General features: G+C 34.6%; 1 protein-coding gene across 4 annotated transcripts in view; it reads right to left on the reverse strand.

Annotated features, from left to right (window-relative positions):
* MACROD2 (mono-ADP ribosylhydrolase 2) overlaps positions 1 to 18,036 on the reverse strand; it is a 1,919,734-nt gene that overhangs the window by 1,761,662 nt on the left and 140,036 nt on the right. The window lies entirely within an intron of this gene.

Consider the following 18,036-nt stretch of genomic DNA (forward strand, 5'->3'; position numbering starts at 1 on the left):
ACTTATGAGTTACATTAACTTCACAAAACAGACTACAGAGCAAGGAAAATTATTAGGGATAACAAGGGGTATTACATCATAACAAAGGGGTCATTCTCCAAAAAGACAGAACAATCCTCAACGTATATGCATCTAACAACACAGCATCAAAATACATGAGGCAAAAATGACAGAACTGCAAGAACCGATGAATTAACTATTATAGCTGGAGACCTCCACACCCCTGTATCAGCAAATAACAGATCTAGCAGACAAAAAATCAGTAAGAATATAGTTGAACTGAACAGTACCATCAATTTACTGGATCTAATTGACATTTACAGAATATTCCAACCAACAACAAAATACACATTCTTCCCAAGTGCACATAAAACATTCACTAAGATGGACCATATTCTGTGCCATAAAATAAACCTTAAAAATTTTAAAATAGAAATCATACAAAATGTTTTCAGACTATAATGAAGCTACAAATCAATTACAGAGCTAGAAAAATCCCCAAGTAAATACAGATTAAACAACATACTTCTAAATACTACATGAGTCAAGTAAGTCTCAGCAGAAAAATAAAAATATGAACTAAATAATAAAATTGCAACTATCAAAATTTCCAGGATGCAGCAAAACAGTTCCTAGAAGGAAATTTATATCATTGGACATACACATTTTTAAAAAAGAACCTAAAACCAATTATCTAATCTTACACATTGGTACACAAAAAGAAAAAAAAATAAATCTAAAATAAGCAGAAGAGATAACAACTAGAATAAAAATAAATAAAATTGAAAATAGGAAATCAGTACACACACACACACACACACACACATCAACAAAACCTAACCTGGTACTGTGAAAAGATCAACAAAATTTATAGTCTCCTATGCAGCTAACCAAGAAAAACAAGAAGACACAAATTACTAATATCAGAAATGAAAGAAGGGAGATCACTACTTATCCCACAGATAAAAGATTAATAAGAGTATTATGAACAATTTTATGTCCACATACCTGATAACAGGGGGGAAATGGACTAATTCCTTGAAAGACACAATCTACAAAAACAGGGACACCTGGGTAGCTCAGTGGTTGAGCATCTGCCTTTGGCTCAGGCGTGATCCAGGAGTCATGGGATCACATCCCATATCGGGCTCCCCACGGGAAGCCTGCTTCTCCCTCTGCCTACCTCTCTGCATTTCTCTCTGTGTCTCTCATGAGTAAATAAATAAAATATTACAAAAAGAAGAAATAGACATCTGAATAAGTCTATGTCTATAAAGAAATTTATTTAATTATTAATCACCCTCAAAAACTGAAAGCACTAGTTGCAGATGGGTTTATTGGTGTATTCTACCAAATATTTAAGAGTAAAACAATACCAATTCTCCTCTATTTTTTTCCAGGACATATAGTCAAAGGGAATACCAACTAACTCATTTTATAACATTAGCATTACCCTAATACCAAAACCAAAAAAGATATTACAAGAAAGGAAAACAACAAATACCTCTTATGAACATAGATGTGAAAATTCTCAACAAAACAATTGTTTTGAATTCAACAATGTATAAAATGTATAAAAAAATTGTACACTCCAACCAAAGATGGATTTATTCCAAGTATGCACGGCTGGTTCAACATTTAAAACCCAATGAGGGGATCCCTGGGTGGCTCAGCAGTTTGGCGCCTGCCTTTGGCCCAGGCGCAATCCTGGAGTCCCAGGATCGAGTCCCGCGTCGGGCTCCTGGCAAGGAGCCTGCTTCTCCCTCTGGCTGTGTCTCTGCCTCTCTCTCTCTCTATCATTCATAAATAAATAAATAAATAAATAAATAAATAAATAAATAAATAAATAAATAAATAAATCTATCTTTAAAAAAATAAAAAAATAAATAAAACCCAATGAACCTACTCAGTCACATTAGCATGGTAAAGAAATCACATGATCATATTTCTAAAGGCATGAAAAGCATTTGACAAAATCTAAAACCCATTCAAAATAAAAATGAAAAAAATTCTCAGTAAACTAACAGAAGGTAACTTCCTGAACTTAATAAAGAACATCTACCAAAGAAAACTACAGATAGCATCATACTAAATGATGAGGAACTAGATTTTTAAAAAAGATTTATTTATGTATTTGAGAGACAGAGCATGAATGGGGGGGAGGGCCAGAGGGAGAGGGAAAGAGAGAAACCTCAAGGTGAATCCCTGCTGAGTACGGAGCCTGATGGAGGGCTCTATCCCAGAACCTTGAGATAAAATGTGAGCCAAAACCAGGGGTTGGCTGCTTAACCAACTGAGCCACCAAGGCACCCCACTAGATGCTTTCTTAAGATGAGGAACATGAAAATGGTATCACATCTCACTATTCCTATCAACATCAAACCGGAAGTCCTGACTCATATAGTAAGAACAATAAAATAAGTAGTATACAATTAGGAACAAAAAAAAATTTTTGTTCATAGATGACCTAATTGTCTATGTAGAAAATCCCAAAGAATCAATAACAAAAAAAATTGCTAGAACTAATAATCAGTTGTATTAAGGTTATAAGAGACAAGATTAATATATAAAAATTACTTTCTGATATACTAGCAATGAACAAGTGGAATTTGCAACTAAAATATAACACCCTTTACATTAGCACATTGGTACAAAAAAATTGAAAACTTAGGTACAAATCTAACAAAACAGGTACAAGACGTATATGAGTAAAATTACAAATTTCAGATGAAAGAAATAAAAAAGTAAGTAAATAAATATTCCATGTTCAGGCAGCCTTGGTGGCTCTGTGGTTTAGGGTCGCCTCAGCCCACCAAGGATCAAGTCCCAAGTCGGGTTTCCTGCATGGAGCCTGCTTCTCCCTATGCCTGTGTCTGTGCCTCTCTCTCTCTGTGTCTCTCATGAATAAATAAATAAAATAAAATCTTAAAAAAAAAAAAAAAAACACTGACAACACCAAATTGTGGAATAATAGGAGCTCTCATTCACTGCTGGTAGAAATGCAAAATGGTAGAGCCACTTTCTAAGACTGATTGGCAGTTTCTTAAAAAACTAAACCGAGTAGTGTTGCCATATGATCCAGCAATCACACTACTTGGTATTTACCCAAATAAGTTGAAAAATTATGTCCAAACAAAGAGTGGCATGACAACTATATAACTACAAAACTCTTAGAAGAAAATAGAGAAGGAAAACTTCATAATATTGGATTTGGCAAGGATTTCCTAGACATAACCCCAAAACACAGGGAACACAAGAAAAAAAAAAAAAAAGACAAAGCGGATGACATCAAAATTTACAACTCTGTGCATCAAAGGAAACACAGTAAAAAGATAATCTATGAAATATTTGCAAATTATATCTGATAAGGAATTAATATTGAGACTATATAAAGAACTCCTACACACATATACAACCTAGAAATGCTGGAGCTGAAGAATACAATAAATAAAATTAAAATGCAATAGCAAGTCACAACAGCAGACCTGATCATGAAGCAACAATCTGCAAAGTAGTAAACTGATTATTTGAAGTTACCTAGTCAGAAAAGAATAAAGAAAAAAGAATGAAAATAGTGGAGAAAACCTTTATGAGCTTTAAGATACCACTAAGGGAAAAAATTTATGCACTATTAGATTCCAAAGGGAGAAGGAAGGGGGAAAGGAGGGAAAAAACTTATTTTAAGAAATAATGGCTGAGAACTTCCAAATCTGGAGAAAGATTTGGACTTTCAAGTTCATGAAGTCCTTAGGGACTCAAAAAATTTCAACTCAAGAAGATCTGCAAAATACGTTATAATGAAACTGTATAAATCAGAGAAAGAATTTTAAAGACAGGAAGAGAAAAAAAAAAAAAAACTGCTCACATACAAAGAAAACTTCATCTGTCAGAGGATTATCAGAAGAAACCAGGCAAGTCAGGAAAAGAATGGGATGATATATCCAAAATGCTGAAAGAAAAAACTGGCAAACAAGAATACTTGGAAAAGTTGCCCTTCAGAAATGAAGGAGAAATAAACACTTTATCTGACAAATAGGAACTGAGGGAATTCATCACCACTAGACTTGTCTTACAAGAAATGCCAAAAGGAGTTCATCAGGCTGAAATTTAAGGAAACTGATTAATATTTTCACATGTTTTCATGTTACTAAACACACTGGTAAACGTAACTATGAAGTCAAATTCAGAAAATTCTAATACTAGAATAGGGTAGTAGATTAATTACTTAACTCTATTTTAAGGTTAAAAGAAAAAAGTACATAAAAATAACTATAAACACAAGAAATTTTTAATGGATACACATTTTAAAAAGATGTAAATTGTGACATCCACATAAAATTTGAGGACAGGTTACAATGAAAGGTTAATCAGCTATCAGCTAAAATAGGCTGTTAATCTATAAGATGTTTCATGTAAGCCTTATGATGACCACAAAGCAAAAACTCACTTAGATACTCAAAAGATAAAGAAAGAAATCAAACCATGTGACCATGGGAAATCATCAATTCACAAAGGAATACAATAAGACTTACTTCACTCAGCATAATACCCTCCAGTTCCATCCACATTGGAGCAAATGGTGGGTATTTGTCATTTCTAATAGCTGAGTAATATTCCATTGTATACATAAACCACATCTTCTTTATCCATTCATCTTTCGTTGGACACCGAGGCTCCTTCCACAGTAAGTCAGTCTGAGAAGGACAAACATTATATGTTCTCATTCATTTGGGGAATATAAATAATAGTGAAAGGGAATATAAGGGAAGGGAGAAGAAATGTGTGGGAAACATCAGAAAGGGAGACAGAACGTAAAGACTGCTAACTCTGGGAAACTAACTAGGGGTGGTAGAAGGGGAGGAGGGCAGGGGGTGGGAGCGAATGGGTGACGGGTACTGGGGGTTATTCTGTATGTTAGTAAATTGAACACCAATAAAAAATAAATTTAAAAAAAAGAAAAAAAAAGAAAAAAAAGGAATACAATAAGAGATAAAGAACAAAGATTTACAAAACAGCAAGAACACAACTAATAAAATGGCACTAGTGAGCGCTTATCCATCAGTAACTGTTTCATATGTAAATTGATTGAATTCTCCAATGCAAAGACATAAAGTGGTTGAATGGAAAAAAAAACAAAAACCAAATAAACAACCACCAGAAACACAAAACTGAACTATATGCTGCCTACAAGTGACTCACTTTAGCTTTAGAAGACACACACAGGATGAAAGTAAAGGAATGAGAAAAGATCTTCCATTCAAATGGAAAACGAAAGAGAAGTGGAGGAGCTATACTTTTTTCAGACAAAATAGACTTTTAAAACAAAAATAAATATGCAACCAACACTGGAGCAGCTAAATACATTTAAGCAAATACTAACACATCTGAAGGGGAAAATAGATAACACAATAGTAGGAAATATGAATAACTCATTTTCAATACTGGATATATCATCCAGACCAAAAACCATATAGAAAAATTGGATCAGAACTATACCTTAGACCAAATGGATCTAACAGACACATACAAAACACTCCAACCAAGAGGAGAATACCCATTCTTCTCAACTTCACATGGAACATTCTCCAGAACATATCATAAGTTAGGAAACAAAACAATCTTAATAGATTTAAGAAGACTGAAATTATATCAAGTATCTTTTCCAACCATACTGGTATAAAACTAGAAATCAGTAACAAGGAAAACTGGAAAAATCACAAATATGTGGAAATTAAATACACTTTGAAGAAAAAATTAAATGGGAGAGAAGAAATGGGTCAAAGAAGAAAAATCAAAAGAGAAATCAAAAGGTATCTTTAAACAAATGAAAATGGAAACACAGCATACCAAAATTTATGGGAGCAGCAAAAGTAGTTCAAAGAGGGAACTTTGGAGTAATAAATGCCTACATTAGGTAAAAGAGAAATCTCGCATAAACAATCTACCTTGATATTTCAAATGACTAGAAATAGAATATACTAAGAACAAAATAAGAAGATTAAAGGAAATAAAGATCAGAGTAGAAATAGATGGAAAAGATCAATGAATTGAAGAGCTGGGTTTTGCTGTTTCTTTTTTTTAAAAGATAAAATTGGCAAACCTTCATAAAGGCTAAAGGAGAAAGAGAGAAAATGCTTAATAAAATCAGGAATGAAAGAAAAGATGTTATAACTGATGAATATAAAGGATCATAAGAGACTATCATGAACAACTAGCTATAACAATTTAGATATTGTAAAAAAAAATTAATAATTTCTGGAAACATCCAACCTACCAATACTGAATCATGAAGAAACAGAAAATCTGAAAAGAACAGTAATAAGTAAGGACATTGAATCAGTAATCAAAACCTCCTAACAAAGAAAAGCCCAGAACCAGATGGCTTCACAGATGAATACTACCAGACATTTAAAGAATTAATACCACTCCTGCTAATCTCTCCCAAAAAACTGAAAAAGAGAACATTCCCCAAATCATTTTACATGCCCAGCATTACTCTGATATCAAAGTCAGATATGGACATTATAGGAAAAGAAAATGAAGGCCAATCTCACTGATGAATAGAAACAGAAAAAAATTCCCAACAAAGTATTAGTAAACTGAATTCAACAGCACACTAAATGGATCAAACATTATCAGGTGGCATTTACCCCTGGGATACAAGGAGGGTTCAACATATGCAAATTAATAAATGTGGTATACCATATTCACAGAACAAAATTAAAAAATCATGATCATCTCACTAGATGCAGAAAGAGCGTTTAATAAAATTCAATATTTTGTCATGATGAAAAAAGAAACTCTCAACAAATTGAGTATAGAAGAAACTACCTCAATATTATAAAGGCCATATATATCAAACCCAAAGCTGGTATCATACTCAATGGTTAAAGGTTGAAAATTTTTCTTCTAAGATCAGGAACAAGATAAATGTAGGCACTGTCACTACTCCCATTAAATATGGTGCTTGAAGTCATAGCCAAAGCAATTAGGCAAAAAATAAACACAGCTTCAAAATCAGAAACAAAGAAGTAAAAATGTCTCTTTTTGCAGACAATATGATCTTATATACAGAAAATTCTAAAATTAATTTCTTTTCATGGTTATATTTAAAAATACAAATGAATGGGCAAAGGACTTAAATAGACACTTTTCCAAAGATGACATATGAATGGTCAATAAATATGTAATAGGATGTTCAATATCACTAATCATTAGGGTAAAGCAAAACCACAGGAAATATCACCTCATTCTCATTAGGATGTCTACTATCAAACACAAAATAATCAATGTTGGTTATATGATGTGGAGAGATCAGAATCCTCATACATGTTGATAGGAATGTAAAATTGTGCAGCTACTATGGAAAACATATATTAAATGAAATAAGCAAGTCACTCCAAAGAAAATACCGTATGATTCCACTTACATGAAATATCTTGAGTGGCCAATTCATACAACAGAAATTAGAATGGTAATTGCCAGGGATAAGGGGGAATGGGAAATTGATGTTTATTGGGTATAGTTTCAGTTTTTCAAGATGAAAAATTTTTGGAGATGATTGCTTAACAGTCTGAAGATAATGAACACTACTGAACTGCACACTTAGAAATGATTAGGATGCTAAGTTTTATGTTACACATAAAAAAAAATGTCAAACCTGTATACAAACGTTAATAGCAGATTTATTCACAAATGCTAACAAGTGGAAGCAACCAAGATGCCCATCCTTAAGTAAACAGATAAACTGTGGTAGTCCATGCAATGGAATACTATTCAGCAATAAAAAGAAATGAGCTATCTATACAGCATATGCAAAAGAATGAAACTGGACTACGATTTTATATGATTCACAAAAAAAAATAACTCAAAATGAGTTAAAGATTTGAACATAAGATCCAAAAACACAAAACTCACAGGAGAAAACAAGCAGTAAGCTTCTTGATATCCATCTTGGCAATGATTTTTTTTTATTTTTTATCTAACTCCAAAAGCAACAGTAACAAAAGCTAAAATAAATGAATGGACTACATCAAACTAAAGGAAATCATCAACGAAATGAAGAAATGAGAGAAAATATTTGCAACTCATACCTGATAAAGGTATACATAAAGATACATAAAGAAAAAAAAAAAAAAAAAAAAAAGATACATAAAGAACTGACGACACAACTCAATAACCAAGAAACTAACAATCTGATTTAAAAATGGGCAGAGGACCTGACTAGACATTTTTCCAAACAACATACAGACACATGAACAGATGGTCAACAGACACATGAAAAGATGCTCCACATCATTAATCAGGGAAATGCCAATCAAAACTACAGTATGATATCACCTCATACTTCTTAAAATAGCTATTATCAAAAAGAAAATAAATAAGTGCTGGTGAGGATATAGAGAAAAGGGAACCCTCATGCACTGTTGGTGAGAATGTAAATTGGTGCAACCACTACGGAAAACAGTATGGGGGTCTTCAAAAAATTAGAAATAGAAACACCATATGATCTAGCAATTCCACTATGAATGGAAGAAAATTAAAACACTAATTCTAAAAGATCTACTTGTCTCCCAGTTCATTGCAGCATTACTGACAATAGCCAAGATATGCAAACAACCTAAATGTCCATCAATGGATGACTATATAAAGATTTGAAACAGATCTCTCTCTCCCCTTCATCCTCCCCTCTCCCTTTCCTCTTACCTTTTCCCCCTTCCTCCTTCCCTTTCCCTCCTGTCCCTTAACCCTTTCCCCCTAGCCCAGAAATTATATTCATCCATTAAAGAACAATGAAATCTTGCCGTCTGTGAAAATATGGATGGACCTCAGCAGCATTATGCTAAGTGAAATAAGTCAGAGAAAGGCAAATACTGTATTATCTCACTTATATGTAATCTTAAAGAGAAAAACAAGCTCAGATACAGAGAACAAACTGGTGGTAAGGCGCAGCCACAATGGGTGAAGAGAAAAAGCACAAACTCCCAGTTATAATTAAGTCACAGGGGGATGTCATGTACAGCATGGTGACTATAGTTAGTAATATTGTATACCATATCTGAAAGTTGCTGAAAGAGTAGATCTTAAAAGTTCTCATCACAAGAAAACATTCTGTAAATATGTAATGAATGGATGTTAAGTAGACTTATTGTGGTAATCATTTCACAATATACACAAGTATCAAATCATTCTGTTGTACATTTAAAATTAGCACGTCAATTACAGCTAAACAAAAAAAAAAGGAATAAGTTATCAAGTAATGAAACAAGGGATCCCTGGGTGGCGCAGAGGTTTAGCGCCTGCCTTTGGCCCCAGGCGTGGTCCTGGAGACCCCGGATCGAATCCCACGTCGGGCTCCCGGTGTCTGGAGCCTGCTTCTCCCTCTGCCTATGTCTCTGCATCTCTCTCTCTGTGTGTGACTATCATAAATAAATAAAAATTAAAAACAAAACAAAACAAAAAAGTAATGAAACAATATGGAGGAACCTTAAATACATACTACTAAGTGAAAGAAGCTTTCACTTAGTAGTAGTATTGCCAGATTTCAAAGGCAATTTACTGTCTCATTCCAAGTATATAATATTCTGGAATAGGCAAAACAATAGAAACAGTAAAGATATCAATAGTGCCAGTCATTGGGGAAGGAGCACAGAGGCAGCATAAGTAGGTGAACCTCAAAGGATTTTTAGTGCAGTGAAATGTAGGTGTGTTAATAATCTCACAGTAATGTAAGATGTAACTAATATGGGAAAATGTGTGCAGTGGGGTATGTGCAAAGGGCTACTGGAAATGTAGTTTCTGTTCAAGTTTCCTTTAAACCAAAACTGCTCTAAAAAGTAAAATCTATTAATTTTTAAAATGATATCTGTTCTTTCATCTCTTATTAGATTGCTTTCTACTACAAATGCTGTAACAACTTAAAAGCTACCTTTGAATTTTTCATAGCATTTCTTTACCTGGCATTTCATTCATTCACTAATTCACCCATTCATTCATTCAGTGTTTGAATATTTATAGTGTTTGTAGACTAATGACTATCCACTCATAGTTTTAAAAATATAACCTCTATTAAGTTCTATTACAAAACTGTAATCATCAAGACAGTACGATATTGGCACAAAAACAGACATATAGATCAATGGAACAGAATAAGGAACCCAGGAATGGACCCTCAACTCTGTGGTCCACTAAGCTTCGACAAAACAGTAAAGGTTATCCAATGGAAAAAAAAAAAAAAAAAGACAGACTCTTCAACAAACAGTCTGGGGAAAATTGGACAGCCAGATGAGGAAGAATGAAACTGGACCATTTCCTTCTACCATACACAAATATAGACCCAAAGTGGATCACAGACCTAAATGTGAGACATGATTCCATCAAAATCCTAGAGGAGAACACAAGCAGCAACCTCTATGACAGCCACAGCAAATTCTTGCTAGACATGTCTCCAGATGCAAGGGAAACAAAGGCAAAAATGACCTACTGAGATTTCATTAAGGTAAAAAACCTTTTGCGCAGCAAAGGAAACAGTCAACAAAACCACAAAGCAACTGACAGAATGGGAGAATATATTTGCAAATGTCTTAGCAGATAAAGGGCTAGTATCCAAAATCTATAAAACACTTCTCAAACTCACCACCCAAAGAACAAATAATCCAATCAAGGAATGGGCAGAAGACATGAACAGACATTTCTTCAAAGAAGACATACAAATGGCCAACAGACACATGGAAAAATGCTCAACATCACTCGACATCAATGAAATACAAATCAAAACCACAATGAGATGCCACCTCACACCAGTCAGAATAGTTAAAATTAACAACTCAGGAAATGACAGATGTTGGCAAGGATGCAGAAAAAGGAGAACCCTTGAACACTGTTGGTGGGAATGCAAGCTGGTGCAGCCACTCTGGAAAACAGTATGGAGGTTCCTCCAAAAGTTGAAAATATACCTACCCTAAAACCCAGCAATTGTACTACTATGGATTTACCCCAGAAATACAAATGTAGTGATCCAAAGGGGCACCTGTACCCAATGTTTATAGTAGCAATATCCACAATAGGCAAACAATGGAAAGAGCCCAGATGCCCATTGACAAATGAATGGATAAAAAAGATGTGGTATATATATATATACAATGGAATACTACTCAGCCATCAAAAAATGAAACCTTGCCATTTGCAATGATATGGATGGAACTAGAGTGTATCATGCTAAGTGAAATAAGTCAGAGAAAGATAATGATCATATGATCTCTCTCATATGTGGAATTTAAGAAACAAAACAGGGAAACATAGGGGAAGAAAGGAGAAAATAAAACAAAATAGAATCAGAGAGGAAGATAAGCTTCTCCTCTTTCCTGCCCCAACCAACAACCATTATTACAGCCTCATGTCCACCTCTCATTTTGGGCTCATGGAACCTTTTCTCTTTATGCTCATTAGTCTAATCATTGGCCCCAAAGGAACCTGGTCCACACAGCACTGACTCCCAAAATCACCTCTCCCAAATTCCTTACCTTTGTCACCCTGTGTTCTGTAACTCAACAGTCCTTCATAACCGGAATCACTTCCATCCTCAACTTATCTGATACTATCTTTACTCTCTCTCTTGTTTTTAACCAGGAACTGGCTCTATCTTATGAACCACAGGGACCCTCTCAAGTTATCTTTAAAGAATGGTCATTTTTGTACATCATTACTGTGTCCAAATTATTCTTCTTCCCTGTTACTCCGAATTCCAGTTTCAAATTACATGTCACACTGCTTACCTCAGTCATAGTATTTAGTGATATCACATCTACATAGATGGCCTTCTAATACTCTGGCAGTCTTCAGAGAACATTTAATACTCATAAAACCCCTGTGAGGTAAATCCCTGAAAGTAAAATTCCCTAAAGCACTATTTATTTTGAGCTTCCAATCACTTCTCTATTAAATCAGTTCCAAGATTGTTTTTCTTCTTCTCCACAACACAATGTTGACAAATGTTCATCTCCAACTAGACCCTTCACTCTTAATTTAATCAATATGTACAACTTATCCTCTAGTACCATTATGGACATCTCAAATTCATCTGGGCTAAAATTCTTACCCCATCCTGCTCTTCACATGACTGTCACATCTTAATAAATGCCAAGTTTATACTTGCAGTTGCTCAGGGCAAAAACTGAAAAGTAATTTTTGATCCTTTTCTTCTCTCACAGCTTTTGCCTAAGTCATTTTACCCTACTCTTTTAGTATCATTTTCCAAATATACAGATCATGACCAGTTCCTATCACCTCCAACACTATCACACTAGTCTATATAAAATCACCATAAAATTACTATCTCAAATGATACACTTTCAGGAATAAGAAACGAGGAATAATACACCAGAAAAACAGGAATAAACCGGAATTTTTCTATCAAAGAAAGTCACTGTGATCCAAGGCTGTCACCCTAGATCAAAGCCACCATCAAATTTTAGCCTATGTAGTTGTAACAGCCTCCTGATACCTCTGTCACCTCTACAGTTAATTAGCACCTAGCACTTAAAATGTAAGCCAGTCACATCTTTTCTCTGGTCAATACCCAATAGTTTCCCATCTCTGTCAGACTTAAATCCAGAATTCAACAAATGCCTAAAGGATCAGATAATCTAGCCACCACCACTTTCCCATTAACTCTTTAACCTCATTTTTTTTGCTTGTTTTATCCTGCTGTAGCCATACTTTCACCTAACTAATGATAGAACATGCCGGGTCATTGTACTTGCCTATCTCTCTGCTTGAAATGCTTTCTGCAGATACTCTCTGGCTTCCTACTTCACTTTCATACATTCTTTGCACAAATGTTACTTTAATACAATCTGTTTAAAATAGCAACCTTAAAAGCTCTGTTTCTGATTTATGTTTCCATAACACTTAAACAATATCTGAGGTATTTATATTATACTTTATTTTTTGTCAATACCCTTCCCTCCCACCATTATGTAAGCTCTATGAGAGTGGTTATTACTGTCTTTTTAAAAACAATATATTTCCAAAAGCCAGCTGATTCTACTGTATATTAGGGATTTGATAAGTATTTGTTAAATAACTTAATAAATAAATGAGTCTCAGTAGAAATTTGACCCAAGAAAAATGAAAAAAAATTCTGCAAATATTTCCGTATCTTTTTTTAAAAAGATTTTATTTATTTATGAGAGACACAGAGAGAGAGGCAGAGACATAGGCAGAAGGAGAAGCAAGCTCCATGCAGGGAACCCGATGAGGGACTCGATCCTGGGACTCCAGATCACACCCGGAGCTGAAGGCAAATGCTTAACCGCTGATCCACTCAGGTGTCCTAATATTTCCATATTCAATGTGTTTGATATACATTAAGTCAGACGTACACCTTATAAATGCCCATGGCCTTGTACCTAAATTCTTCTCAAGAAGCACATAGCCAGTAAAAATCAAAGTTGATGTTTCTGCTTTCATTATGAAAAGGTTAACTCATTTTGATAGTCTAGACAAATCTTTTTCCAAAAGGATTACAAAGTATTTATGTAAATACTCTGTTCTCAAGGAGATAGAACATAACTCCCCACTTCTTATGTGAACTGTGTCTAGTAACTTCCTTCCAAAGATTACAGTATAGGAATGGGAAAAAAACCATAATTTTATAGCAGAGAACCTTGACACACACCACCTCAGCCAGGTGATCAAGATTGACATCAGCAGTATTAGACAATTTAATAGAATATACTCTTAATATGACATGATGAAAATAGCATTTTATGACTGTGGTTTTCCTTTGAAAAACCAGTAGTCCTAATCTTATCATGAGAAAAACATCAGGTAAATGCTAGTCTACAAAATACCTGACCAGTAACACCTCAAAATTGTCAGGTCATCAAAAAACAGGAAATTTAACAGTTACAGTCAGAAAGAATCTAAGGATACATTAGGACAAGAAGTAATGTAGAATCCTGTCTGGGATCCTAGAACAACACCAAAAAAAACATTAGGTAAAACTAAGGAAATCTTGTGTGGAGGTTCCTCAAAGAGTTAAAAATAGAACTACCCTACGACCCAGCAATTGTACTGCAGGGATTTACCCCAAAGATACAGATGCAGTGAAATGGCAGGACACCTGCACCCCAATTTTTATAGCAGCAACGTCCACAATAGCCAAACTGTGGAAGGAGCCTCGATGTCCATCGAAAGATGAATGGATAAAGAAGATGTGGTTTATGTATACAATGGAATATTACTCAGCCATTAGAAACGACAGGGATCCCTGGGTGGCGCAGCGGTTTGGCGCCTGCCTTTGGCCCAGGGCGCGATCCTGGAGACCCGGGATCGAATCCCACGTCGGGCTCCCGGTGCATGGAGCCTGCCTCTCTCTCTCTCTCTCTCTCTCTCTCTCTGTGACTATCATAAATAAATAAAAATTTAAAAAAAAAAAAAGAAACGACAAATACCCATTTGCTTCAACGTGGATGGAACTGGAGGGTATTATGCTGAGTGAAATAAGTCAATCGGAGAAAGACAAACATTATATGGTCTCATTCATTTGGGGAATATAAAAAATAGTGAAAGGGATTACAGGGGAAAGGAGAGAAAATGAGTGGGAAATATCAGTGATGGTGACAGAACATGAGAGACTCTTAACTCTGGGAAACAAACAGGTGTAGTGAAAGGGGATGTGGGCGGGGGAATGCGGTGACTAGGTGACAGGTATTGAGGGGGGCCCTTGATGGGATAAGCACTGGGTGTTATGCTATACGTTGGCAAATCGAACTCCAATAAAAAATATACAAAAAAAAAAACCTAACCTAAGGAAATCTTAAAAAAGGATGAACTTTGGTCCATTTAATAAATATTACTAAATAATAAGGTATAAATACTAGTTCCTTAATTTTGACAAATGTACCAAAGTAATGCAAGACGTTAATAATACAGGAAATTGAGTGTGAGGTATATGGGAGTTCTCTGTACCATCTTTGCAACTTTTCTATAAATCTTAAACTATTCTAAAGTAAAAAGTATATTAAAAGTATAATAAATTATATTTTATGTAAAAAAATATATATAACCTCTGTCATTTTATTTTCTTTTGAAATGCTTTAATATATCATTTTCATATGTAGAGACTATGAATCATCTGTTGTACAAGCTTAGTATTTTAAATTAATTATAGGGGCCTCTCTAATGGAAGTTCCTAGAGTTATTTTTATAAGTTACTATAAGGATGTCAATCTTCAGACTATGTTCAAATAGGATATACCCAAATTTAATTCATTACTCCTTTTCACTGAGAAATTATTAAATTGACTTGCTTTATCAACTGGTATGACTGGTTATTATACTATACTAGAGTGAGCAGCATTTAAGACCTGTTCTTGGCATATAGGATAATCTTATTAAAGTTTTCAGTATTTCTTGAATTAATATTTTCCAGATACACGGAAAATTGTATCTGGAAAATATTACAAAAGGTACAAATCACTGAAAACTTGTTAATTATGGGATTATAAAACTTTTGAGGTTTTACCTTTGTAGTGAAAAATATTTTTGTAATAATATTTAAAGATATATATTTTCTGTTAAGGACTTTACCATTAGTTTATAAGGAAACATAATCATTTGGGAAAAAAAGGAAAACTGGAAACAAATGATTCAGTACATAAATATTTTTAAAACGTAAAAACATTATATATGATCCATACTTAAATAAATGGCTTAGACTTACTATAGGAACACTGAGGACAAAAACCACCACCACCTTGTAAGCTGGAATGGGCCACCTTCATGAAAGAGAAATTATAGGAGTTAGATCTTGAAGAGGCATGAGCAAAAATTGAAAAATAAAGCCATGTTGAACAGTACTTGTGCCAACTTGTTTAATTAGAGTAGCTGATATCAGAAGCTGAAGGACTGGAATCAAAACCAGGGCAGGGTAAAATTAAGAAAGAACTTTAAGCTAATGAGTTTCTTTATTAACTATAAGCAATGTAAGGCACTGATACTTTTTTTTTTTTTAAAGATTTTATTTATTTATTCATGATAGTCACACACAGAGAGAGAGAGAGGCAGAGACATAGGCAGAGGGAGAAGCAGGCTCCATGCAGGGAGCCCGATGTGGGATTCGATCCCGGGTCTCCAGGATCGCGCCCTGGGCCAAAGGCAGGCGCCAAACCGCTGCGCCACCCAGGGATCCCGGCACTGATACTTTTTAAGGGAAAAGCAGTATGGTGAAGCAAACCATTGCATACAGTTCATAGGCCAGAAAAACAGTTAAGTAGCTATAAGAAAAAGGATTATGAGGATGATAACTGACTGAACTGGAAGGAAGACGGTGAAAATGGAAGGCATGCAAAAAGCCACCACATATCCCCAAAAGGAAAAACAATTGTAGAGAGATAAAATTAGGTGGAGTCAAAGGTGAATCCAAGTGTCTGAACTACTGAAGAAGGGTAAGATGAAAAAACTGTTTCTAAAAATGTTAAGCTTGGACTGGCTAGAGACCTTAGGTAGAAATATACATTAGATAACTTGAGAGTACTGAATTAGGACTCAATTGTAAGATTAAAACTAAAGAAAAATATTCTATAATTAGCTTTATAGAAGTGATATTTGAAGCCTTGAAAATAGATGCTATTCTCTAAAGGATAAACTGTCATTAGTGAGATAGAAATAGAAAACCAACTGAAATTTGGAGAACCAATATTTAGGGCATAAACAGACACCAGTATAAAACACATACACAGGGACGCCTGGGTGGCTCAGTAGTTGAGCGTCTAACTTTGGTTCAGGGCGTGATCCCGGGGTGGAGGGATCGAGCTCCCCTTGCATGGAGCCTGCTTCTCCCTCTGCCTGAGTCCCTGCCTCTCTCTCTCTGTATCTCTCATAAATAAATATTTAAAACAAACAAACAAACAAAAAACACACAGTAAACACAGAGAAAATTAAAAACCCATCATGGGACTAAAGGAGTTTTTTTTTTTGTTTTTTTTTTTTTCCTCTCCCATATAATCACTAAAATCTTTCCTATGATCCATATTCCTCTCTTAAAAAAAAAATTCAGTAGGCTCCACACTGGGTGTGGGCTCAAACTCACAAGTCTGAGATCAAGACCTGAACTGATATCAAGAGTTGTACACTTAACCAAATGAGCCATCCAGGGACCCCAAGCCAGAACAAAATATTTTTAAAACAATTCTTTCTCAAAAAATATAAGATCACAAGAGACAACCAATGACAATTGCATTTTACCATTCATTATTACTAAATTATTCACTATTGATACATTATTCAGTAATAAAACAAAATGAAAATGGTATGATTTGAACAAAAAAATCATACTGGGTTAATTCCACTAAAGTCTATACAAACACACTTAACAATTTCTTAAAAACAAGAGGAGGTCAGTTCCTTTCTGAAAATCATGATGATAGTAACATCGGAGATTAGAGTCCAGAGTCTAATGTCCTAATGAGGACTTACCTAGTAGGAAGAGACTGCAAAAAGGGGAAGACAGGCAAGATAACATAGTCTAATAATTTAGAATTTCCACCCTGATAACTGAGGGTTTTCATTCATTCATCAATGCAATCACTCATTTATCTTTTAAATTATTCAGTAGCCATTATGTATCACTAAGATACATCATTAAGAATACAAATATGAGTCAGACACATCCCTGCTATCCTGGGAAGTATTGTCCTTAACCAAAATACATATGAATATTAGGCAAGAGAAAGTGGAAATATTTTATTTCTGTAAAGACATATAATTTGCGAGTCAGTCAAAATAGATGGCATTTGTGAAATAATTCAATTTACGCACACCTCATTCTAAATAGTCTACAAAAAAAGACTTTTTATAGCATGTTACTTAAGAAGCATCACTTGCTCCTTTCTCATTTCTTCTAATCTTTCCTTGGTAGTTTAATTTGGTCCAGTTTGAGAGTCAGTCACTCTAATTTCATCTATGTACCAGTTTGTTTCAAGAACTTGACCAAAAGGAGTATAAATATTCCCTTAAAGTTAAACAGAATTG

Source organism: Canis aureus, chromosome 26, assembly GCF_053574225.1.
Source record: "Canis aureus isolate CA01 chromosome 26, VMU_Caureus_v.1.0, whole genome shotgun sequence".
NCBI lineage: Eukaryota > Metazoa > Chordata > Mammalia > Carnivora > Canidae > Canis > Canis aureus.